This window comes from Stegodyphus dumicola, chromosome 4 (genome assembly GCF_044657685.1).
Source record: "Stegodyphus dumicola isolate Sdum_Otavi_A_Nest chromosome 4, ASM4465768v1".
In the NCBI taxonomy this organism is placed as follows: domain Eukaryota; kingdom Metazoa; phylum Arthropoda; class Arachnida; order Araneae; family Eresidae; genus Stegodyphus; species Stegodyphus dumicola.
In genome coordinates, this window is record NC_140771.1 from 88,334,138 (window position 1) to 88,361,247 (window position 27,110).

The window sequence follows — 27,110 nt, forward strand, 5'->3', positions numbered from 1 at the left end:
TCCATTTTTTCCACTTCAACATCCATTAAATTACGACGAATCACCCAGTTAGCAATGTAAACTAATCCTTGATTCAGAGTTTCAATAAGTGTCTTGGCAAATCTTTTCTCTCTCATATCCACAACAACTTTATTTAATCTATCGATCACTAAAAATACATCTTCGTCGTCCTCCAGGATCTTATTATCCATAGAAATGGATTCTCTTGTATTATCATTCATTTTAATGTAAGTACGCAAGACTGGGACAAAATGTGAGTTTAGAAAATATTCGCAAATAAATAAATAAAATTCCAAAATGTCTAAAAATCCATTTTCATATCAGAATCACAGTATAAAACTCTTAAAATAATTTGTCCATAAAAAATCACATTTTTATCACTAAAACTGAATAAATTGACCAACGGGCAAAAAGGTGTAGTATCTAGTGTACCAAAAATGGTTTTGACGTTTTGCCCCCACCAGACAGAAGGACTTAAACAAGTGGTGCACCAACTTTTCAAATGTCAACAGACAGCATCCATTAGGTCTAGCCAACGAGATATTATACTGGTAGAGAGCGTATTGCAACCTTCAACCGGTTCCAACATTAGTGTCACGTGACTGCTGCGCGAATTCCGAAAGTGCGGAAATACTTTACATTGCTTTCTATGGGACGAAAGACTGCTGCTCTGCTTGGTCACATAAAATTTAAGTAAAAATGGTTATTCGCTGCAGCGCCTACGGATGTAAAGAAAGTTTCGTGAAAGGAGGACTTGTAACCTTTCATAGGTAAGTTAAAACTGCATAATTTATTATTTTATTTTCAATATTTTTGTCATTTTACTATCTCTGTTGAATTGGTTGGAAAGTTTCAGCCATATTGTATAAGAAAATTGTCGCCGTATATGACATTTTCAGCATGTATTATTAGCATCAAAATGTGTTAAATACTGTGACACTATTTACTGGAATCACCCTTTACAAATAATTGAATTTTATATGTTTTTTCCGTGTATTCCGTTGAAATAGAAAGCTGCGCCAATTGGCGTTAACCTTTTTTCGCCAAGTCGTGCGCGTTTTGATTTCATAAACAATTACTGCCTGCGATAAAAAAAGAAAAACGCTATTATTAGCATTAAATTATTGAGAAAAGAGTGTGCGATATGTTTACTTTGTTAAAAAAAAAAAAAGCTAAAGATCTTGATTCATGCAACATTGAACATAAACAGTTAAACAGCATTATTTTAAAAATCAGATTACTTTTATAAAGCTCAATGCTTTATCATTATTTTCTATAAAATCAATTAAAATAAAAATAATCTGGATTATAATTCTGTCTCATCTACGATGCTGTTAGAAATTTATTGTAATTGAAAAAATGCGATGTGAAAAACTTACCATATTTTAAATAGTATTTTTTTTTTTTTTTTAAAAAGGAGAGTGAGAGAATTTTTAACTGTAATATCGTTTTGATCCTAATAATAAATACTGAGTTGAAGTTTGTTACCGTTTGATACATATTCAATATAAAATAATTTTTATAGTTAATAAGATGTATTGATCCCCCCCATGACATACACATGAGTGTGGAAATCAGTAATTAAGATTGCATTATTTTGTTCCAGTAATATAATCTCAAGAAAAGAAAGGCAATCAATGGCATAAACACATATAATACAATGTAATTTTCTTTTTCTCTTTAGGATGCAATGCATTAAAATTAAACGAGATTTTTTTTACCTTCTCAAATATAACAGTAGTGCAATTAATTTTTTAACGTTATTCAAAATTAAAGTTTCCATCTCAATTTTTTAATTATTTATTTTAGATTTTCTTCCTAAAATTATTTAACCTAAACATCTTAAACAATGGTGAAAATAATTTAAAGCAATTATTAAAAATATAGATAAAATATTCAGGAAAAAAGGGGTTCAGTTATAACTAAATATAATTGAAAAAAATCGAACAACCTAATTCGAGGCCGTTGTCTGCTGACTGCTAGCAGACGGAAATAAAAAGTACTATCTGCCATATCAAAAGCGGGCCAAACTGGCGATGAACAGCCTAAGCTATCACTCCCCAAGAGCGCCAAGAGCATTAGTCACGTGGTATATGTTGGAGACACTAGCAGACGAATTCTCTGTGGGTGAGCCGTCTACCTGTTATATGAAGTCGTTGGGTCTAGCTCAGTATTCAAATTTTTAGAAGTTCGTAATTTTAAAACTATTCAAAGTAATCAAACAAACAGTACATATTCTGAAACCGGAACCTGAAACTTTCAAATAAAACTGCTTTCAGCACAGAAAAAGTCAATATTTACCAGAATACCAATCAATACAAAGAGCTTACAAAACTCACCGCCATGTCAGCTCAGTATTCGAAATTTTTAAAATTCATAAGTTTAAAATTATTCAAAATAATCAAACAAGCAATACATTTTCCGAAACCGAAAAATATAATCTTTCGAATAAAACTGATTTTAACACAAGAATCAATATTTACCAGAATATCAATCAATGGAGAAGAGTTTACCGAATTCGCAGCCACATCAGTCAAGTTAACAAGAGTAACCGCCATCTAAACTGGTATAGTGATTAGCGTCGCTGACAGCCATGCCGAAGGGCCCGGGTTCGAATTCCGGAGAAGGCATGGATGTTTGTAAATGCATAGTGTCGGCGCGGCATGGCGGCTCTCTAAATAATCGGCAAGCCGAAAGTCCTCTCATGTGATTTGGGGAAAGGGGAGAGGGTTCGGAGACCCTCGGTCCCGTCCCCCTTCCGGGGTGTCTCACTGTCACCTGAATCAAGGTTCTTTAATATACTAAGGTTAGGCCAGGAACGGAAAAAGCGTGCCATTGGTTGCTGGTAGTGACGTCACCCGGGAGACAGGACGCATCGGCCGACGCGTCTGCTACATGATTTTGGTAATGGAAAAAATGTAAACTAAAGCAAAATGATCATTTTATATGTGGTAGATACACCGGAAATACCGGGTATATACTTTCCGATTAAGTATTTTGTTAAAGAAAATGTTTATTTTATGCATAGAATTCGTACGAATGCTGAAAATAATTATAAACATTAAATTCTTTTCGTAAGGGGAAGCCTTAGAAAATGAAAAACGATATTTAAGTTAACTAAGGGAAATAAATATTGTAAAACAAGGTATTTTTCAATATTTTTTCGTAGTATTGTTTGCACTAAATAAATTTTGTTGAACAGAACACATGATGGCATAACTGCTAAGACCATGGTAAAAACATAATAAAAAAGTATTGTTCTATTTATTTTCATTGCTCATGCACTTTTTTTAATACAAATGAACTTTGACATTCCATGAGAAAGATATGATCGTGATTTTCAGTTTAATTTACATATCTCAAGCAAAAATATATATAAAAAGATTTGACTTAACAAATTCATATTTAAATACCATAAAATTCTACAAATTTCTTAATATCCGTCATTATACTTTTAAATAGTATACTTATCACATTCTTTTTAAAGTGAAAAGTCACTTCATACTGATTCACTTCAGATTTTAGCAGAAGTGCATATTTTTTCAGTATAATCTAAAAGTACTCTTATAACCCCTTACACTCCCAAGATTTCTATATAACATTTATCCTGACGTGATTATTTACTATAGTAAATAATCTTCGATATCGGCATCCTATTCTTCCTTCCATACATTAAAAATGGAACAATTAAAATACATTTTCTTAGACATATACGCATAATAATAATAATAATAAACTTGCCATACATCTTAGTTTCAGCCCACCAGCAGCTGAGCGGTAAAGTCGCTGAACACTGGTAGTTCGGTCCGAATCCCGCGAACGGGCTGGCTGCATGGGCGTTTTCGTGGTTTTCCTCATGTGTAATGTGTATACGAGCCAGTTTACCTGAGAAAGTCCTCCAAGAAGGCATCACACCTATTACGCAGATAGCCCTAGTGTGCTTTGCCATAATTAAATACACCACCACATCTTAGTTTCAATTCAGCCTGTACACAAATTAAATATTTTTAATTACTAATGTATTTTTATCAGGTTGTTTCTTAAAATACTTTTGTTATACTCAAAATATGTGTTCAATATTAAATTATTTTTCTTTCTCTTATAATTAAAAACAAGTTATATGGAATCAAAATTAAAACATATGCAGCAGTTAAATAACACTGAAGAGTATCTACTTACTCTTTCGCTATTTGTATTCTAGCATTATACACAGATTTGTTTTCCTTCAGAGTCAGCTATGTGTAAGTTCACTTAGTTATATCAATTAAATTACATCAGACATATGCATCAGTTAAACAACATTGAAGGAAATATGTTGCTCGCTCATCGATGTTTGCATCATAGTGTGGTCGAGAAATTGTTCTTTCTTCTGAAGCATGTATCAGTTTACTTAGTTCTCAATGCTTAACCCAGACATTGCTTCAATACATAGAATTACTTTTGGGATGTAAAGAAAGTAACCAAAACATGTGAATTAACTTGGATAAGCGAATTTATCAACTAATCATTCAGGTAGTCACTATTGGTAAACACGACACTGAGATTAAATATCTCGCTATAAGTCTCCTTCATAAAAGGAAAATTATGATAAAATGAATAGCACATATTCTGGCATTTTCGATGTTGAAATTATCTGCTCTTTTGCAGCGAATAGTCCATAACTTACGATCACTTGGAAAACGATGGTATGTGATGCCTTGACTTTTAGTTTTCCTTCTATAATTCTGACACAACGCTATAACACAACTTGCCATTTCCGACTAGGTATAAAAGCAAATTAACAACACAAATCAAATGTATCCCAGATCAAATGCAACGAATGTAAACAAACGCCGAGAACTAACGACTGTCACCCACATGACGTCATGCGCAGGTGGCAAATTTTCTCCCTGCACTACGCATCGCTCTTGGGCCCCCCCCTGACCTGAATGGGTCTCCACATTTCCCGCCTAGAGGGACGAGTGTAGGTTGTTTCTATGAGCTCCGGCATTTTTCTCATCAGAAGCGGAAATATTCAGCGGATTGTCTTAATTTTAATTGCTATGTATAGCCAAGACGTTCAGCTTTAATTAGACACCAAGTTCGTCAAGATCGGATCATCCAGTAATTACTAAGAGACTAATTACTGCCTCAACGCGTCGTGCACGTGGTAATTCATATCGAACTGTGCTTCCAGATTCGCATAGCAGCCGCCATTGCCCGATGTCACTGGTGTTTAGTATCGTCGGATGCGGTATTTTACGCTGAGCAATTTGACAGTAATTATGTATGTGTGCGGTCAATGGATGCCGAGTAATTGATTTTTAATTGCTTTTACAAGTTTTTCACCGTGAACTTTGACCTTTTCCCCGTCCCTACGGTCAGTTAGAAGCATTCGACCCCCCGTCGCCTGTTAACCCGAGTGATTTCCTGTTGTCAACAAAGGGAGAAAGAGGTACTGGAGGCAATTAAACGAATCGCTAATTAAGCCCCTAATTGGCCTAGCGATTTTGTTCAAACGGATTCTTCTGGTTCAAGCCATGGGCTGTATGAGATTGTAAATTTGAAGAAGATCGGTCTGCTACTTCAAAAGTTACTGTTTTTCCGGCATTACCAGGACTTAGGATTATCGTCTTCTACAATAGTGATTAATGCAGTGTGAGTGTGCTTTTTAATTAATTCTGTGCCTGTGTTTATCAATTGGATTACTCCGCAGAACTACCTATAGTGTACAGCTGATACACAGAAGAAGTATCGCAGCCAAGTGCATTTCTCTGCAATTTGCTTGCTAGTCACTATTGATTATAGCACTCAACATTTATGTAATAAAATGTACCTGTTACATTCAACCCAGCAATAATACCAGTATTTCCTAATAATATACAAGGCATTTTTGCGGTGTTCTTAAAGTGGAAGTGTGTTTTTGTGTCAAATTAACGTGAAAGTTATGTACGTGGTACAGGTGAAAAGTGATTTAAAGTGTTAACGTGAAAGTGTTATTAAGTGTTGATATTGCATGGTGAAAGTGTTTTCAAGTGTTAAATGATTTACGCGAAAAGTGATTTAAGGTGTTTACGTTCCGTCAACGGTGATTTAAAGTGATTTAACGTGATTAAAAGTGATCCAAAGTGTTAACGTGTCTGCAATTTGCGTGCTCGTCACTATAGATTATAGCACTGAAATTTATGTATTAAAATGTACCTGTTACATTCAACCCAGCAATAATACCAGTATCTCCTAATAATATACATGACATTTATGTGGTGTTCTTAAAGTGGAAGTATATTTTTGTGTCAAATTAAAGTGAAAGTTATGTACGTGGCACAGGTGAAAAGTGATTTAAAGTGTTAACGTGAAAGTGTTATTAAGTTTCGATATTGCACGGTGTACGTATTTTCAAGTGTTAAGTGATTTATGCAAAAAGTGATTTAAAGTGTTAACGTGAAAGTGTTATTAAGTTTCGATATTGCATGGTGTACGTATTTTCAAGTGTTAAGTGATTTAAAGTGTTTACATTCCGTCAACGGTGATTTATAGTGTTATTTAACGTGATTAAAAGGGATCCAAAGTGTTAACGTGTCTTCAGTTTACTTGCTGGTCACTATTGATTATAGCACTCAATATTTATGTATTAAAATGTACCTGTTACATCCAACCCAGCAATAATTCCAGAACTTTCTAATAATATACAAGGCATTTATGTGGTGTTCTTAAAGTGGAAAAGTGTGTTATTGTGTCAAATTAACGTGAAAGTTATGTACGTGGCACAGGTGTAAAGTGTTATTAAGTGTTGATATTGTATGGTGAAAGTGTTTTCAAGTGTTAAGTGATTTACGCGAAAAGTGATTTAAAATTTTACGTTCTGTCAACGGTGATTTATAGTGAGATTTAAAGTGTTTTAACGTATTTAAAAGTGATCCAAAGTGTTTACGTGAAAGTGATATTACGTGGTGAATTCCATCAACACTGATTTAAAGTGATTAAGGTGATACAAGTGTTAACATGAAAGTGATATAAATGTGTTATTAAGTGAAAAGTGCTCAACGTGTATCGGTGATTCAAGAATGACACGTAACTCATCTGCACAGTCGAAAGGAGAGCCTCAGATGCAAAGGTCGGATTTCGATCCGCAAGAGATACTCGACAGTGACCAAGACCATCAAGGCAAAGTTCACCTGCTCTACGAATTTATAAGAAAGACAGCCAGCACTTATAGAAGGGGCAAATTCCTCCTACCTCAAGATCTTCGTGAGCGACTGCTATGTGCTCTGGATGCTCTGGAAACGCTAGCCTTGAGAGGCTCACACTTTGCAGAGAGTCCAACCCTAGCAGACATAGGAGTAAACACGTCGACGGTTCTTTGTTGTGAACTTGCTCACTCGATTCAGCAAAATGCAAAAAGACAGGTGAAACAGCTCCATGCAAGCAAAGATACTATACAGCAGGATGAGCACCCGGTTATAGAGGGCAAAGATGGCCAACCTACGTACGCGCAAGCGGTAAAGCGGAGATGGAAAAGGAAAGTCACGAACATGCCGACACTGCTGATCCTCCCTAAACGTGATGAACAGAGTGCGGATATACGCGGGGTACTAGAAAAGCATGTCCAAGTTGAAGATCTGTGTGTCAACCTTCGGGGCATTACGAACTTAAGTAGTGGAGGTGTGGCGGTGCGATGCAACAACAAGGATGAAGTACAGAAGATAAGTCAGTTCCTAGCTCAGCACGATAACCTAAAGGATACAGTACGCACGCGTATACCACGGAAGAGAACACCGAAATGCACAATCGACAATGTACCGTACGGCACCTCGGAGGTGGAAGTACAAGAAATGCTACAAAAGTCTTGCAATCTTGGGAATGAAGAGTGTAGAGTCCTCTTCAAGCGCCCGGACAGAAGGAATAGAGCCACAAAGTGGGTGATTGAATGTACCCCTGGTGCCTTTCATGTCCAAACGAAGATTGTTCCAAGGATGGAGGGAACATAGTATCTACGAGTTTACAGGAGCCAAGCGCTGTTTCCGCTGTCAGGACCTGGAACATACGTCGAAAGACTGCTGCCACAGGCCTTACTGCGCTTACTGCGGAGGCTGTCATGACATTAACGAATGTAAGGCGTCCGCCTTACATTCGTTGCCCTGAATGCATTAACTGCATCATAGCAAACAGAGATTCAAAAGTTAAAGTGGATACACACCATGCAGCGTACGCAGCAAACTGCCCAACATTCCATGCGCACATCCAGAAGATTAAAGCACGTACTGACTACGGCGAGGACAACTAATTTAATAGCCCAGCAAGCAAGGCATCGTCTACCTACTACAACAGCCAGTTCACTTAATAACAAGCGCAACTCTCTAGGAAGCAAGTCAAGTATTTTAGCAGTTAGTAATTTTACCTTAAAAGTCAATTAATTTACAAAAGTAATGGAAGTGAATTCAAGGACAGAGGAAAGCAATGTGCTCAAGTGTGTCCAAATCAACCTCCAAAGAGCGCGCGCGGCTACTGCACAGCTAGTGCAATATGCTATGGAGGAAGAGGCGGACTTCCTTTTAATTCAAGAACCTTTTCTTTATGCAGGGCAAGCAGCAGAATTTCCCCTCCAATGGACCGTCATCCAGGATTCAGGAAGTGAGGGAACAAGAGCGGCAGTAGTTTGTTGCCACAGCAGATGGTTGCCAGTTGTGCTAGCAAAGTCAAGAGACATGGTCACAATTGCAGTCGAGGCTATGGGACTGAGTGTCCTGGTCACGAATGTTTACATTCCACCTACAGTAGACGTTTCTCCCACATTAGATGCCTTGCAGAATATCCTTACGTCCTACCCGCATGCACACCATGTATTGGCAGGAGATTTTAACTCTCATGCGGAGGACTTCGGATATCCGACCACAGACCCAAGAGGTAGAGAAGTTGTGGACTTCATTGCATGCAACGGACTCATTCTTCATAACGTACCGGACAGTCTGCCGACCTTCGAGACCCAAATGGGAAAAGGATGGCCCGACATCACTCTGTCAACAGCGCGTCTGGCTCAGAAAATACAGCACTGGACCGTAAGTGACACTCCCTCAAACTCGGACCATCGCTATATAACGTTCCAGATAGGTCAGCCACATGCGCAGTTTATGAACAAGCGTTATAGAACCAATGGCAGAAAATTAAAACAACTTGTAAGCAGGCTAGGACCAGTACTAGAGCAGGTGGACGAGGCACTTATGAAATGTCAGAACATAAAGGATGCTGACGACTTAACCACCAGTATGATACGAGATATTCAATCTATCTGTGATGCCACCCTAGGCCTGAAATCACCAAAAGTTTTAAGAGTGGCAAACTGGTGGACGAAAGAGCTCCGTGCACAGCGCAGTCGCACCAGGGCACTTAGGCGTAAGATGAAGAGCGAAAGAGACCCAGACAGGAGGCAAGCCCTTAGTGTTCTTTATAATAAAGAGCAAGCTCAGTACAAAAGGGCAATTGCAGCCGCAAAACTTGCCAGCTGGAGGGAGTTCTGTACTAAGAATGTAGACGTCTATGGTGCTCTCCACAAGATAGCTTCGAACAAAGTTTACAGACCACCGGAGCTAAGAGCCTTTGCAGGGCAGCAGGCTGGACACATAACAGAAATCACGCTCAGGACAATTCTTGACGCCTTACTTCCGGAAGAAGATATTACAGATCCGTCCGACCACCAGGCTTATACGCTGCACACATCTGTCCCAGATGATATGCCATTTACGGAGAAGGAAGTCTCCGCAACGATCAAAATTCTCCCGAAAAGTAAAGCCCCTGGTCCGGACTCAATAGACTATCCAATCTTGAGAGCAATACATAAAGCAAGATCCGGCTTTCTCACGCGTTATTTTAACAAACTGCTAGCACTGCAAAGCTTTCCGGAACCTTACAAAACGGGACAGGTCGTGCTCTTTAAGAAAGAAGGGAAGGATCCATACAGCCCATCCTCGTTTAGGCCGATTTGTCTTCTCCCGGTAATAGGGAAACTCTATGAGAAGCTCCTAGTCCAGCGGCTTAAATTTCATATGACGCAGAGTGGGGCAATCTCTGACGCACAATATGGATTCAGAGAGCTACGCTCAACGATTGCTGCCCTATCAAAGATAAGAGACTATATCAGCCACTTACATGAAAGGAAACAGCATGCAGCGGTCCTAAGTCTGGACCTGCAAAGCGCATTTGACTCTCTGTGGTGGCCCTCAATTTTAGAGGCACTGCACCAGGCAAGGATCCCTGATAACCTTTTGCAGGTTTTCAAGCAATACCTGTCCAATAGAAAGTTCATAGTAACACACACTGGCGGTGTCATAACCAGAAGCCAGACAAAAGGCTGTCCACAGGGATCGTGCGCGGGTCCAGACTTGTGGAATGCAACTTTCGATTCCATCCTACGATACGAATGGCCGTCCCATACACAGATAAGTAGCCTTTGCGGATGACGCGACCTTTGTGGTGGGCGGCAAGAGTAGAGATGAACTGCAGCAAAACTGCAATGATGTAATTGATACCTTCTCTCGGCTATGTCAGGAGAAAAAGCTAATAATTTCTGAGGCAAAATCGAAATATATAATTTATCATAAGCCAGGTCAAACTTTAATAAGAAACCCAACCATCCAGCTTAATGGGAAGACCATCAAAAGGGTCAGAGAACTAAAACTCCTGGGTATTATATTGGATGAAAAGTTCACCTGGCTGCCTCACCTTAAAGCCCAAAGAGAAAAGGCTCGCCGAATCGCAAACAATCTGCAAAAAATGCAAGGACCGCACTGGGGCCTTCGGCCCAATATCTACAAGATACTTTACTCCACTGTCGCGGACAGGGTCCTAACCTACGGAGCAGCCATCTGGGCAGCCCCGATGACAGTCAGAAAGGCAAAATTGCTAAGTAGTGCACAGCGACCATTTGTCCTGGCCATAACGAAGACCTACAGGACAACGTCGACTGCGGCCGCTTCGGTATTAGCAGGGCTTATGCCGCTCCCAATCAAAGCGCAGCAAGAAGCCTCAATTGCAAAGGTGACGCAACTCCAACAGCCATGCACATATGGGGATACATGCTATCTGCCAGAAGTCTACGAAACACGCAGGTCCAAACTAAGCACACATCCGTCGGAATATGGACTGGGCATAAGGACTTTCCACTCACCAGCGTTAACCCCGCGCTTAGACGGACCAGGGGCCGTGCTTTATACAGACGGGTCAAAAATTGATAACGCTGTAGGCAGTGCCTATATAGCCTATATAAATGGAAACATAGCAAAGGAATGGAAGGGCCGTCTGGGAGCACAGAATTCAGTGTTCCAAGCGGAAGTAGTTGCCCTCACAAAGGCAGTGAAATGGGCAATTGACACACGGCAGAGTCGAGCTACGATATTTACTGACAGCCTGTCAAGCATTTATGCTATCAACAACCCTCTCCAGCGCTCCGCACTAATCTCGCACCTGCAAGAAGTCCTCCGTCTACAAGAAAAGTCAATGAGAATCCAAATTTCCTGGGTGAAGGCGCACGCCGGAATCCAGGGAAATGAAGCAGCAGACGCTCTTGCCAAGAAGGCTGCCCAAAATGAGGAAACGGAGCAGATTCAGGTGCCCCTGCCCCGGTCATGCCTAAAGAGGCAAATAGAGGAGTCCGCCATTGGAAACTGGCAGAATGAATGGGACCAAATCCCGCAAGGCCGCAGAGCATATGAGTTTCTGCCCAAGGTAGAGGTGGACCGGCTCATCTCATTGCCCTACCTCACGCGATATATAACAGGCCACGGCCCCTTTCCGACGTACTTTGCAGAAAGGGGTCTAGCAACAACTGATATGTGTGTTTGTGACAACGTGGGCTCACCAGACCATTATGTCACGGAGTGCCCCTTAACAGCAGAATGGCACATAAAATTCCCAACTACCAATGTTCTGCCTTTCAAACGCCTTCTCATAAAACATCGAGGCACGCGGCAAAAGCTTAAATGCATAATGGCCAAACTAGAAAAAATGGGCATGGACCTCTGCAGGCCGGAATAGGGCACATGAAATAAACATAAAAGCATCTTACAACTGTGAAGTCTCAAGATGGTTGCAGGGCCAGGGTAACACCCGAGTAGTCATAGAAAGCCGTCCGGGTGCCCTGTCCTGCTGTCACCTGTCACTGAATGGTTCTCAAGGCTGTTGCCAACGGCAGGCGTAATCTAGCGCTCCTTGCCACGAGAAATTTCGTGGGCTTGGGCTCACTTCGTCAGACAAGCGAGCATAAGCAACAACATAATAGTATATTCTTTGTTCCTCTACTTTATTCAAATTATTTTGTATTTAAAATTTAACTGCTAGAAATTTTATCAGAATAAATATTTTAAAACACTAAAATCTTTCAAAACAAATCTATATAGATTAGTTTAAAATTTTTATTTAAAATAATTTATTTAATAATTTTTATTTTACATAAGTATTCGTTATATAAGAATTTTTAAAATTTTATAACTAAATTTATATGTAAGAATAAATTATTTTATTGCTAAACAAATGTAATGAAATGTAATAATTCCAGTATTATAGCTCAGTATTATATGGTACAAATTTTAACGAATACGGATTATATTATTAATCTAGTACTTTTATTTTTAGAAATTTAACAAAATTGCTATTTTAAACCGTATCTCCTATTGGTTAGTAAATTTTGTCGCCCATAACCTCAGGATATGCTTTAAATATGTGGTGAGACCGTACTATTGTAGACTGTAAAATAAAATACATTACAAGAAAATTACAACCCGGTAGAGTTAAATAAACGAAATTTTGGTTACTATTCATATTATTGAAGGATGATATAAGAGCGCTGACCATATTTTTGTAGAATAAATTGAGGGCACAGAAATAGGACAAGGATTAATTGTGACAAAGAAAAAGGGCTGAAAATATTTATGACGCTGTAATGTATTTTGCAGTAATTGACACAGTAAAACTTCTTAATAAAACATAAATTTTATTTTTAATTTACGGAAATATATAATTTGTATCCAATTCTTAAGTGGAAAAATTTTCATACATCTACTAGCTGGTCAAACTTCAGAATCCTGATCTTAAAAAAATATCTTATGTTGCTGAGCAACGGTATCATCATACAAAAATGGCGTTGCCACTTCAATAATAAATATAGTTATTTGTTAAATAACAAAATATTACAACCTATCTCCTCTCCAAATAAACTTTAATTTATGTTTTTATAAATTAAAGTTTACAATTTTTTTTCAGAACAACAATATCAGCACAATACAGAATTGAAATACAACAAATGACATAATAACATACACTGAAGAAGAGAGGAAAGAACAAAATTTTTTAACCTATATATAGAAACAAATTATTTATTTAGGCCAGGGAGTATGACTTAATGCGTCTACATTTTTATGGTTTTTACCACTTCGATGAACGACCGTGTAATTGTAGAGTTGTAGTGCTAGTGCCCATCTCATAAGTCGTGGATTTAGACTGACATTATTTTTGAGCCAAAGTATGGGATTATGATCGGTAATGATGAGGAATTTAGTATGCCCGTCTAAATAACATTGAAGTTTCTTTACAGCAAATATTATGGCTGCGCATTCCTTTTTTGTGGTAGAGTATTTTTTTTTTTTTTTTTTTTTTCAGTTTCTGTAAACTTCTTACTGAGGTATAATACTAGATGTTCATTGTCTCGTTCATCTTTTTGAGCTAAAATGACACCCATACCAGAGTTTGAAGCATCAGTTTGCAAAATAAACTCCTTATTGAAATCAGGTGCATGTAGTATAGGCCTTTGAATAAGTTTCTTCTTTAGCTCTTCAAATGATTTTGTGCACTCTTCTGTCCAATTTATTTTTCCTTTCTTTAAGTTTCATTTCAAAGTTTCGGTTAAAAGTGTTGCTATAGATGAGAACATGGGAATGTAATGATTATAATATCCCGCTAATCCTAAAAATGCTCTGACTTGACTTTTTGTGGATGGCACTAGAAAATCAAGAATAGCTTTTACTTTCACTTCACTTGGCATTCTTATACCATGACCTAGATATGTCCTAGATATTTTACCCTGTCTTGAGCAAATTTACATTTTATAGGTTTAATAGTTAAACCAACATCCTTTATTTTGGTCAAAACGGCTCTCAGGTGACTGAGATGTTCTTCCCAGGTGTTTGAAAAGATTGCCAAATCATCTACGAGGGTTGGAACTTTAATAGTGGCAACTATTTATTTACAAGGAGTACAAAAGTGATTCATGTCACCATGTTTTACAGTCCTTCAATATAGTCGCCAGCATGGTGTACAACCCGTTTCCAACGATGTCGAAGTCGCAGAATACCTGTAGCAGCGCCTGTTTTGTTGATAGTTTGAATGGACCGGTCTACTGCCGCAAGAATCTCAGGAACAGTTTGGAAGCGAGTGCCACGAAGTGGTTCCTTCATCTTAGGAATTAAGTCAAGTCACAAGGGCTTAGATCTGGGGAGTATGGTGGATGGTAAAGCACTTCCCAGCCCCATCGCTTGAACAAATCAGTCACAGCTTGTGCTGCATGCGGTCGAGCATTGTCATGCAAAATGAGAGGAGCGTTCAGCAGAAAGTGTCGCCTTTTTTTTCTCAAAGCTGGTCGGAGATTGTGCTCCAAAAATGAGCAGTAATACTGAGCAGTGACGGTCTGCTGTGGGGGAACGGTATGCGTTAGAATGACACCATCACAGTCGTACATGAGAATCACCATAACTTTCACATTGCTGGGGTTCTGATGAAATTTCGAATGTCGTGGTGACCCGTGATGACGCCATTCGTTTGATTGGCGTTTCAGTTCTGGCTGGTAAGATCGGGCCCAAGACTCATCCAGCATAATGGCACGGCGTAAAAAAGCATCTCCTACGCACTCATAGCGTTCCAGGTGGGTTCGGGCAGCATCGCCATTTCTGTATTTCCGTCAATTGATGTGGAACCCATCTTGAAGCAATTTTTCTCATGGACAGGCGTTCCTTCAGAATGTGCAGCACAGTCGTATGCGCTAATCCTGTTTGTCTGGCCAGCTGACGAATCATTTGGCGGCGATCACTGTCCATTAGTGCGGCAACAGCTTGCACGTCTGCATCGCTGACACTCAGACGACCTGGCCGCAGCATGTCTGCCACGTTTTGGCGTTCTTCATTGAATGCTTTCACCCATCTTGCTACGGTTCTGTAAGGCAATGCAGATTCCCCGCAAGCCTCTTGAAGCCCTTGATGACACTGTCGTGCTGTACGACCTCTGGCACATTCAATTTTTATCCAACATCGTTGTTCTTCTTTTGAAAACATCTTGACAACACTTACCTTAGACCGCGAACTAATACAAGGATGCGTTCTTCGCGTCACTCCGCATGCGCGTGACTTTGGTAGGACGAATCTTTTTGCTGAGAGGTAAGGTAGGTATGTAGTTTACGTGTGGCATACGTGATATTCTTTAGTTTTGTTGCGTAGCTTTTTTTCAGCTGTGTTGCCACTATTAAAGTTCCACCCCTCGTAAATATGGAACAGCAAAGATTTCACAACTATGAAAGATTTCAACCTTCATTTTACTAAATGAAAATGGTGCATTTTGAAGTCCGAAAGGCATCCGTAGAGGTCTAAATGTGACAAACCTTGTAACAAAAGTGGCTTATCTTTGAGCATTAGGTGTTAAAGGTATTTGCCAGTATCCCTTTGTTAAATCCAAAAGAGTTATATATTTTGCGCCTGCTACCGTTTCTACTCGTTGTTAGGCAAGGGAAAGAACTGTGTTTTTGTCGTCTTATTCAAGTTTCTATAGTTGATACAAGGTCTTGGATCCCTCCCTGCTACTTCCACTAAAATTATAGGAGAAGTGTAATCTGAATCTCCTATTTCAATTGTTTTATGCTGAAGCATTTTATCAATTTCTGTTTTTAATATCCCCATTTGTCTAGGAGACATTCTGTATGGTTTACAGTGTATTGGGGTGTTTTCTGTCAATTGAGTTTCATGCGTTATTGAATGAGTTTTTCCAGGCTTATTAGAAAAGATTTTTGAAAACTTCAGCAGCATATCATGCAATTCTTGAATCTGTTGTTCATTTAGCTTATCACTTAAGGAAATGTTTTCTTTAATGTCCTCAAAATCGAACAATGTTGGTTCAGAGTCAATTGTTGGAAAATTTTCCTCCATATGATCAATTTCAGATTGATCTTCTGTAATAATAAGGTTAATCGATTCTGCTCGCCAATGATAATGTTTTAGCATGTTAACATGGTAGACTTGATAAAAGTCTTTTTTCCTTCGAAACTCACAACGTAATTAGTTTCGGGTAATTTCTTCTGAACCTTCCTAGGACTTTTCCATTCAACTGCTAGTCTGTTTGGTTTATTCGTTGATACAACTAATACTAAATCTCCTTCAGAGAATTCTCTTTTGATAGCTTTATGACCGTACCACATTTTCTTTTGGTTTGCATTTCCAGCATTTTATCTGTAGCCAGCTCTTTGCATCTTTTCAACCGATTTATCAATTGAAAAACGTATTCAACAACATTATTTTCTTCGTCTTCAAGATTCATCAATTTTTCATACAATAATGTTATAGGTGTTCTAAGATTTCGGCCATATACTAATTCTGCATGTGTAAATCCCGTACTCTCGTGCGTTATTGTTCTTAAAGCAAATAGAGCTGCGGAAACTTGATATCCCACTCAGGCGCTGCTTCGATACATAAGACTTTTAAAATGTGTTTGATTGTTCGGTGAAATCTTTCAACAGGGTTGCTCTTCGGATGGTGTACTGAGTTTCTAGTTACTTGTATTCCAAATTTTTCTACAAATTCAATGGCTAGATTGCTCATAAAAGGAGGTAACTTGATCAATTTGTATTTCTTTCGGGAAATCCATTCTACTAAATATTTGTAACATGGCTTCAATTATTGACGTTGTGCCAATATTAAGAACAGGTACAGCAAACGTAGTTCTTATTAGGGCATGGCCCTTTTCCCACGTACTTCTATGCAAGGAAACTAGCAACTTCAGATCAATGTGCATGTGGGGAAAGAGGCAGTCCCGACTATTATATATTCAAATGCCCCCTTACAGCTGAACATCATCTAAAAGTCCCGAATTCAGAGAGTGAAGTGACTTCCTTTATTAGATACGCTATCAAGAACATCCATCTCCGAAAACAAATCATAATTATAATGAGCTTCCTGTCCAGTGTGTGTGCAGAATCAGAGTACTGATATGATGCTAGTAAGTGTTCTCAGCATTACAACATACAAAATGAAAAATTTATCAACAGCACACATAACATATTTGTAACCTCTACAGCCCGAGGCTCTACAGGCCCGAGGATATCCACATTAATTACCTGGAATGGTTCTTTAGGACGTGTTACTGGCGTAATCGGAACTTCATCAAAGGGACGCCTTTTTCGTTTGAAGTTGACAAAAACGTCAAGTATTGCAATATTCATTTACATCTTTTCTGATTTCAGGCCAATAGAAGGAATATCTCAAACGTTCGGCTGTCTTCTTGGTTCGCAGGTGACTTCCCCATAAGCTAGAATGAGCTAAGTCCAAAATTTTTCTTCTTCTTTATTTGACATAATGTCTTTATTTGATCTCTATATTTTTCAGAAATAACAATTAATTTCCTTTCATTTCATTTTTATCAAGAGCTCTTATTACTAATTGGGCAGGATATGCCAAAGCTCTAAACAACACTCAGTACCCTTCCAATACGATACATTCGAGGAATGAGTTAGATGTTTTCCAGAAGAATTCACTGGTGAACTCTACAATGCATTATTGAATAATATCAAATCTGTAAGAGAAGACAAAAGATACAAGAACAGTGCTATCCGTGAGTTAATCAGAAATGGAAACCAAGTTCACAAGCAATGGCAGAGCTTCAGATGTCCCACGGATAAAATTTTATGAAATCTACTCAATCAGCAGGTAAGGACTCTACTAAAAAAACATGCACAACTCGACTGGGCCAGGCATTTAGAATCATTCTCTACAGATGATAATTCACTGTGGAGTGCTGTATCTAAATTTGAACGACGCAACACGAATATTCCGCCCACTGACGACCGCACCGGGATCGCATACTTTGATTTTGAGAAAGCTTAGTCTATTGCAGATCACTAAATTTCGTACACACAACATCTCACTCCCTCAAACAGAACACTTAGTTATGTCCCTCATTACCCAATTCCAATCAAAAACACACAGAAACAACATACCCTTAGCCATGCCTTCAGAGATTATTAGTTATATCGAGAAGAGAAAAACGCGGAAAAGTCCCGGTTTGAACAAGATCAGCACCAAAATGATCAAGGATATGAGAGCAAAGATGCTTTGCAAATTCACCAAAACTACTAAATGCAATGCTAAAACTGCAGTATTTTCCAACAATTTGGAAAACAGCAATCATTTCGACGATTCTGAAAAAGACCCCACCTCGGCTGTATCATACAGACCGATAAGCCTATTATCGACCCTGAGCAAATTAGCAGAAGCAATTATACTGAAAAGAATTCATGTTTTCCTGCAGGATAATAACATTCTCATCCCACAGCAGTATGGTTTTAGATGCAAGCATTCGACCACACACCAACTATATCGTGTCACTGAGATGATTGCAAATGGAATCCAGGCAGAAACTTATCACTGGAGCTCTCTATTTCTGCGGAAATATTCACGTGATTCGAGAGATTTTGGTGTCCTCTTGAAGCCCGCCTTGAGAGGATCATTTTGATGACTTACTTTGGATTATGACAGCTACTTTGGACTTTATTTGCAATTTTCTGACTTCAATAAAGATGATGTTTTCCTCCATTGTAATACAGTAAAGGCAAGCTTGGATACTGTATATCAGCTCAAGTTTTTCCTAAAGTTGGCCAATTTGGATAGAGGTTCTTCATTTGGACTAATTTTGGATACTCCCTCACCTGCCCACCTGCTCTTTATTCAAGCCTTTGTAAAGATTTTTGGCTTAATTACAGTCTAGAGGGTGACTAGATAAGTTGTTTACATTTTGCCATAGCGTTTCCTTAATATCAATATTTTCAGTTATTTGTTACTTTTCAATTAATATTAGATTTTAAATCTGAATTATAATTGTGTTTTGTAATATTCCTGTGTAATTATGTTGTATATTTATTATTTTTAGTTAATTTTAATTCAGTTTTGTATTTTACATTAGACGATTAGATAGTCTTATACCATTGTTCCACCAAATTTGCCTTTAATATTGCATTCATAATTCTTTGAATTTCAAATTTTAGTTGCCAATTTATAAACTCTGTACTTTATAAGTAACTGTTGATTTATTTTTGCTTATTTGAAATAGTTATTGTTAGATTACATTAATTTATGTTGATGATCTGCCTTATCACATTTTATAACTAATAATTTTAAGAAATTTTCTAGCTATTGAATAGCCAATTCAGTGATATTAGTTATTATTTTATACATTAAAGCTTATTTATATTTCATTAAATCATAAAGGTATCATAAACAATAGTTTTATAGTGTTACGATAATCCTTTTGTGTATAACTGGTTTTTGTAACTTTGTCAGCCTATAACCTCTGTGCATTTTAGATTTTTAAGAAATAATTGTGACATTGTTATTTCTCACCACTTTGACACATATTTGCCAACTTTCATATCCCCAGCATAAAAATTTAATTTCCATAGGATTTATATTGACTTTTGCTTGACTTACACCACTATTTCATCTATACTGCAAATAGTGTTAAAAGTTCAACTTTTCTCTTGTTATTCATAAAGGTTTCTTGAACAATAGAACTTAGCGTTACAGTGATCCTTTTCTGTATAACCGATTTTTATAACGTTATCAGTCTATATCCTCCTTGCATTTTAGAATTTTAGAAAAATAATTGTGACATTGTTATTCTCACCACTTTGCCACATATCTCATATGCCTAGCATAAAAATTTAATTTCCATAGGATTTCCATTGACTTTTGTTTGACTTACACCATATTTTCATCTACATAGCAAATAGTATTATTTTCAGCTTGTGTTTGATCTATTTGACTATTTTCACATAATATTGAATGGCTACTTCAGTAACTGACTCTGTGTCAGCCACACCTTCTGTATTATCTGAAGCGCCTTCTGCTACACTTCTTCCTGTGCCTACTGCTGCTCCAAACTCTACCAGATTACAAAATTATTTAGAACATAATACTGCATCGCTTCAGCTGCTCTCAGCTTCCAACGCGAAGCATAAACTGACTAAGACAGCTCAAAAACAAATTTCTGATACAATCATTACTGGACAACGCTCCATAGTAGAGTTGGAGCTAGAATTAGCAGAGCGAGATCAAATTATTGCTAATCTCAAGGGACATAACGATTCTCTTAATAAGATCATTTCTTTATTGGAGCCTTCAACCTTCAAGGATTCTCCGTCTTTTGCTGAATAGCCTCCCTGTCCTGCAGAGCGTCAGTCTACTGTTGTTCAGCGACGAAAGAAGAAGGATTCCCCACCTAAGTGACAGCAGAAGCTTTCTGACCACGTGCTTTTGGTCTCATCCAAGGATCGCAGTGTCTCTCCGAGGGCCTTACAAGAAAAATTGGCCACCACTTTAGTGCCCAAGAAAGTTGGTACTAAAATTCAGCAAATCCGGCCTACCCGTGCAAACAAGCTCCTAATTCGCTGTGCTACTGAGGAGCATCTTTGTTACATTAAAGATTCGATCACCTCTCATTCGGAGCTTTCAGACTTGCTTCACTTACGCACAGCTAAGCCCATTTCTGATAATATAATTTTGTTTGGAGTGCCTGCTGAGGCGAAAGCAGAAGACATTAAAGAGGCTCTTGCTTCAATCATATCTCCTGTTAATGGTAGTGACATACAGCCCAGAACACCTCTCCATCGCTTACATAATAAAAACAATTGGATTGTTCGCCTGGATAGGGCCTATTCTTCACGCTTAGGATCAAAACGCAGGGTATATATTGGCTTCTACTCGTGCCAGTTTCGGAGGTACGTTCGGCTACAGCGTTGCTTCAACTGCCAACGTATTGGACATCAGTGCAAACAGTGCACTTTTCTACCGGCCTGCGTTCAGTGTTCTGCTGTACACGAACACCCAATTTCAGACTGTCAAGACACTCCAGTTTGTGTTAATTGCACAATTACTTGTAACAGAGAAAATATTTCAATAGACTGTGCGCAAACTCAAAATTATGTCCCACATACAAGAAGGCGCTCCAGCTTTTGATACAGACCTCAACTTAAATTCCAAACAATTCCGTATCGATTCATTGTCATTTCTTCAATGCAATTTACAGCGTTCAATAGCTGCCACCAGCCTCTTCATTCAAACGCAATATGAACAGCAAGTCTCGGTAGGACTAATTCAAGAACCTCACATTAATAATTTTGGCACACTCACTGGTTCCACAGCACGAAATAAGATTTTCTGCTCACACAACTCTTTGGCTGCAATAGTATATAACGGACCTTTATCATCCACTCTCTGGCATACTACAGATCATACAGTCTCTATTCTACTAGACACTCTGGATGTCCAGCTCCTTGTTGTCAACGTTTACTTTCCACCCAGCAAGAATCTGGATGCTCTTCTACATGAATTAAGTTTCCTATATTCCGGTGCAACTCCCAATATTTTACTTGGAGGTGACTTTAGTGTCAGCAATAGATTATGGGGTGCACATTCCGATAACGTTCGTTCGACCATACTGTTGGATTTCATCCATAGCCTTAATCTAATAGTCCTAAACTCTCCACACTCTCCGCCGACTTTTGACACCGTCTCAGCGAAAGGATGGCCTGATATTACCTTGGCTAGCATTTCAATTTCTACTCTCATTAATGACTGGAGAGTAGATTCTATTGAGACGGTCAGTGATCACAGAGCGATCTCCTTTAGCCTGTCCACTCCTTTCTCTGCAATAGGAAGACTACGTTTTAAAGCAATTTATGGCGGCCTAAATAGTTTCAAAACAGCTCTTTTTCCTTGCTTACCTCAACTAAAGCAATCTTTTGTCAACTGCAGTTCTCAGGAAGATCTTGATAAAGCGTATGATTCTCTTGTTCTTGCACTACAGAAAGCTTGTCTAACGGCATTCCCTTTACGCAAATTCAAGCTTCCACGTAAGGTTTCTTGGTGGACGAATGAGCTTCCGATTGAACGTCGCAAACTGCGACGATTAAGACGACAGGCACAGAGAATCTTGGATACTGATCAAAGAAGATATGCCTTTATTACCTATAAGCGCAGTCAGGCAATCTATAAAAGACACATAAAAGAGGCAAAGAAAATTTCGTGGAGTAATTTCTGCATACGGTCCCATGATACCTTTGGCTCTGCCTTCAAAATAGCAACCAATAAAGTTTTTTTATCCCACTGCTCTTCCAGCTGGTCTGTCTCCAGGTGCCTCTTCTACTGCTGACATAGCCAAGTGCATACTTTCCTCCTTATTTCAAGACGATGATGCGACAGAGGGCACTACACACCAGGCTTCATTACGTTATCTTTATAATAATTATACACCTGGTCAAGAGCACACTTGTCAACTTCCGACCCTACAGGAAATCACCAATATCATACGGCATCTCAATATCAAAAACGCGCCTGGGCCTGATGGCCTTGACAATTCTATACTGCGAATGCTCCTCAAAATAGATCCCAATTCTTAATCAACTTCATACATGCCTGCTGAAAGTTTCGTCATTTTCCGTTCAATTCTAAGTTAGCAGAGGTGGTATTATTTTTGAAGAACAGCAAGGATGCATTTCAGCCAAGGTCTTATAGGCCTATATGTCTCATTCCATCTCTCAGCAAACTTTTAGAGCGCATAATTCTTGGCATACTTAATTACTACCTCTCACAGCATAATATCCTGACTGATTTTCAGTACGGATTTCGAACGGGTAGATCAGCTGAGATGTCCATAGAACGACTGCTCTTAACAATTCAAGATAATAGAGCGAGCCTCCACCACACTTTAGTTATTAGCATCGATATACAAGGCGCATTTGATTCTCTCTGGTGGCCAGACATCATTGATGCTCTGGTCACCATGGGCTGTCCTTCCATCTTAACTGATCTAATTTACAGCTATTTACAAAATCGCAGGGTTAGAATTACGCTCGATGGTATCATAGTACAGCATTCACTTTCCAAGGGATGTCCTCAAGGATCTTGCCTTGGTCCAATTCTATGGACCATTGTTGCTAATTCTCTGCTTAATGCTCTTCAGAACCTTAATAACTGCACCTCAATAGCTTATGCTGATGACTTTCTTCTAATTGATAAAGGACGCTTGCGTATTGGACATTCTGCACAGGCCGCTCTGGATGTCGTTGCAGACTGGGCCCGCCAACATAAAATCACAATATCCACAGCTAAATCACAAGCACTCCTGATTGCAGTACGTGGTATGTTGCGCCGAAATCCACCATTACGTATTCAAGGTTCTTCTATTCGCTACGTTCAAGATCTGAAATATCTAGGTGTCACAATCAATAACAGACTCTTGGTTACTCTTGGTTACCACACATCCGACAGATCAACTTAAAGTTCAAGATTTATACATCAGCACATGTTAAGAACAACTGCCAAAAGTTGGGGTATCAGATCAAGCATGCTCAAACAATGGTACCATGCAGTGATTGAAAAGATCATATTATACTGCTCAGGTATCTGGGCCTGTCACCTCACTAAGCATGAGCGTAGAATGTTGATATCCATGCAACGTCTCTTCCTATTGAAAATTACACGATACTATCGTACTACTTCAAATCAGGCCTTAATGGTTCTAGCTGGTGTTCCGCCTCTTGATCTCACTGCAGAGAAAGAGGCCTTTCTTTCAAGAATACTACGCCTTCAACGTGATGCCAAGTTATGGTCCTGCCACTTTTCTACAATAGACTTTGAACATCGGCCCTCCAAACCACTCTGCCATCCTGCCGAATTTGATCTGCCTGATTCTATCTTCACATCCTCTCAACAGCTTCTGCCTAACTTCAACATTGAGATTTATACTGATGGATCTCGTTCTCCGACAGGTACAGGATGCGGCCTCTGTATGTGAATGGCACACTAACAAGCACTTGGAGAGGAAGACTGAACACTAAAAACTCCGTCTATCAAGCAGAACTTGTTGCCATTAAAAAAGCAATAGACCTAGCATCTAAATTTACTGCTTGCACCATCATTTATACGGACTCTAAATCCAGTCTTCAAGCCTTACAAAACATGCATCCTACTAGCTCGCTGGTCCATATTATTCAGCAACTTCTTCTTCAACTGCCCTCTAATCACCGTCCCATTCTCCAATGGGTCCCTGGACACAGCGGGATTTTGGGCAATGAACATGCAGACTCTATAGCTAAAGAGGCTGCTCAAGGAGTTCATTTAGTGGAATATCCAATAGCCTATCCAGCCTCTTATTTGAAGTCAATTGCCATAGCTAAACTTATGGAACATTGGCAGCAGAGCTGGTCCTCTGCTAGCACTGGACGACGTACCTATCTTTTCTTTCCAAAAGTCTCAGCAAAGATGATTCTTTCAAACTTCTCCCAAGCTGCCTTTTTCACAGGACATGGACCATTTCCAACGTACTTACATAGATTTCACACTCGAACGACAGACATCTGCAACTGTGGCATTCTCGGATCTCCGGAGGATTTCGCTATTGACTGTGTGCACACCAATCAATTTCATTTCAAGAGACCTCTCACGCAGTACTGGCAGCAGTGGGCTCAATATCTCTTAAATAATCCATTGCCCATCAATGAACTTCAGCACATCATTGACATCTGTAATAGCCTGTACACATTTACATTTACAAGCTAAATGTCTCCTTCATGTTCTTCACATTACATATGTTAACACCAATTACACATATCTTGTCCAATTAAAGTATATTCTTTCTATATAGTCTTCATATTCTGCGTTTGATAACTATCTATTGTATAATGAATGTGTTGCATTGCGTGTTGTGCAATGTTATTGTATATAAAGTTATTTATTGCTGTTTATTACTCTATTATATCGTATTGTATACTTTAGTATTTTTGTATATATAGTCTCCATACTCTACGTTTTATATATATTTATCTGATTGTGTACTGACTATATTGCATTGTAAGCTGTGTAATGTTTTTGTATATATTGTATATAGTGTTATTTATTGTTGTTTATTATTCTATTATATTGTATTGTATCTTATATTGTATATAGTATATTTATTATATTGTATATTCAGAGCATTATATTATATTATATATTTTGGTATTCCTTTATTGTTTTGTATACTTTATACTCCTGTTTTTTGTACTTATGCCTGTACATTTGTGTTTCTCATTATATGCTCATTTATTGCCACTGTTTACATGTTTTATGGTAACCAATGTTCCGAATTGATGTCTGGTCATCCTATCATGCATATTCTTATTCTTGCAAATGTATGTAACTATGATATTGATCTACTACTATTATGATAATGAACTACTACTATAATGAACTACTACTACTATGACAGTGACTTATGGTTATGAACTCTGGACTACAAATTATGACAATGACTTATGATTATGAGCTCTGGACTACATATTATGACAATGAACTCTAAATATTGACTATGACCTCAATGTGATTATATATACTGTGGACTATGGACATACTTGTAACAGTGACTTTTATGAATGTATTCGCAGCAAGCCTTGCTACAATTGCTATGTACTCTCTCTATGTCTACTCTCTGTAAATATCTAAAATTTGGGATCAATAAATGCCGCTGATCTACCGGGTCAGACCTGGTTGTGGCGGTAGCTAGTGGTGAATGACAGTCCGCTATGAGAGCTTTATCCTGCTTGGTTTATTCCTTTGGTCGGGAGCTCTCATAGTGGTGGTCAGTCAGTCCTCGATATTTCGAAAGCCTTTGACTGTGTATGGTTACAGGGCCTCACCTACAAATTAATCATTCTGGGTTTCCCAGACTACATCATAAACCTCATAAATTCCTATCTTTATGATAGACACTTTGTCGTTCGTTATAACAATACTCATTCCACACGAAAGGTAACTTCTGCTGGATTGCCACAAGGAAGCTTACGTTCGCCCATTTTCTTTTCAATTTACACGAACGACATAACATACAACCCCCTCACTACACTAGCACTTTATGCAGATGATACTGCGATCCTTTACCAAAACGCGCCTATGGCCGCAGTTGTACAAACATTACAAGAACACATCCATGCACTAGAGTCCTGGATGATAAAATATAAGATTAAAACGAATGCTGATAAGTCTGAAGCTGTTTACTTCCCATAAAAAAGAAATATAGACCTGGACATCACCCCCCAAGATGTATAACACGTCAGCATTCCCTGGGCCAAGCAAGTCAAATACCGCGGTGTCATATTAGACCAGAAACTCACTTAGACCCCACACATTACATATATCTTAAATAAGTTTCGAGGTACTAAAGCTTTACTCAACCCCTTAATTGCCCGAAACTCCGGTTTATCTATTGAAAATAAACTTCATGTATACAGATCCATGCTGCGACCAATTATTACCTACACCTGTCCCGTCTGGATTTTTGTCTGTAAAACTAGAATGCTTAAAATTCAGCAAAGCCAAAATATTACGTTAAGAAGAATGACCAATAGTCCCAGGGAGTTGCGATCTAGACGCGTAGTGTGTAGGTGCTCGTTCTGACTGCTTTTGTCTCCGATATGGAGAGCGACCGTTCACCGGCGGTAGATAATGCTTTTCCGCTGCAACCTACCCAGGTTCCCTGGGCTAATCGGACTTGTGACGATGATGAGGATATAAACTGTGAAACAAGGAATAACGACTTGGACTCTCGACAGGATTTTACTACCCTTTTGGACCTTGATTAAATTTCTTCCCTGAAGTTGAAAAGTGATGTTTGAAAACAAAACGTTATTGGAAGGTCTTGCTCAACGTGACTGCACTAAACCGGATACTCTTACATCTGAATTCTTGCCTGGAATACAACTAGTCTCTCAACAAATCAAGGACTTGGAAGGTAAGTGCGAATTTTACTTAGCAAGTACTCGCAAATTGGCCGATTTTAATAAATGTATCATTAATGATGCG

At 38.6% G+C, this 27,110-nt stretch overlaps 1 long non-coding RNA gene across 1 annotated transcript in view; it reads left to right on the plus strand.

The window, feature by feature from the left end:
- Positions 1-497: 497 nt before the first annotated feature.
- Positions 498-27,110, plus strand: part of LOC146997604 (uncharacterized) — a 44,967-nt gene continuing 18,354 nt past the window's right edge. The window contains exon 1 of the long non-coding RNA XR_015040500.1: positions 498-770. This is a non-coding gene — a long non-coding RNA (uncharacterized LOC146997604). The remainder of the gene's footprint in view (positions 771-27,110) is intronic.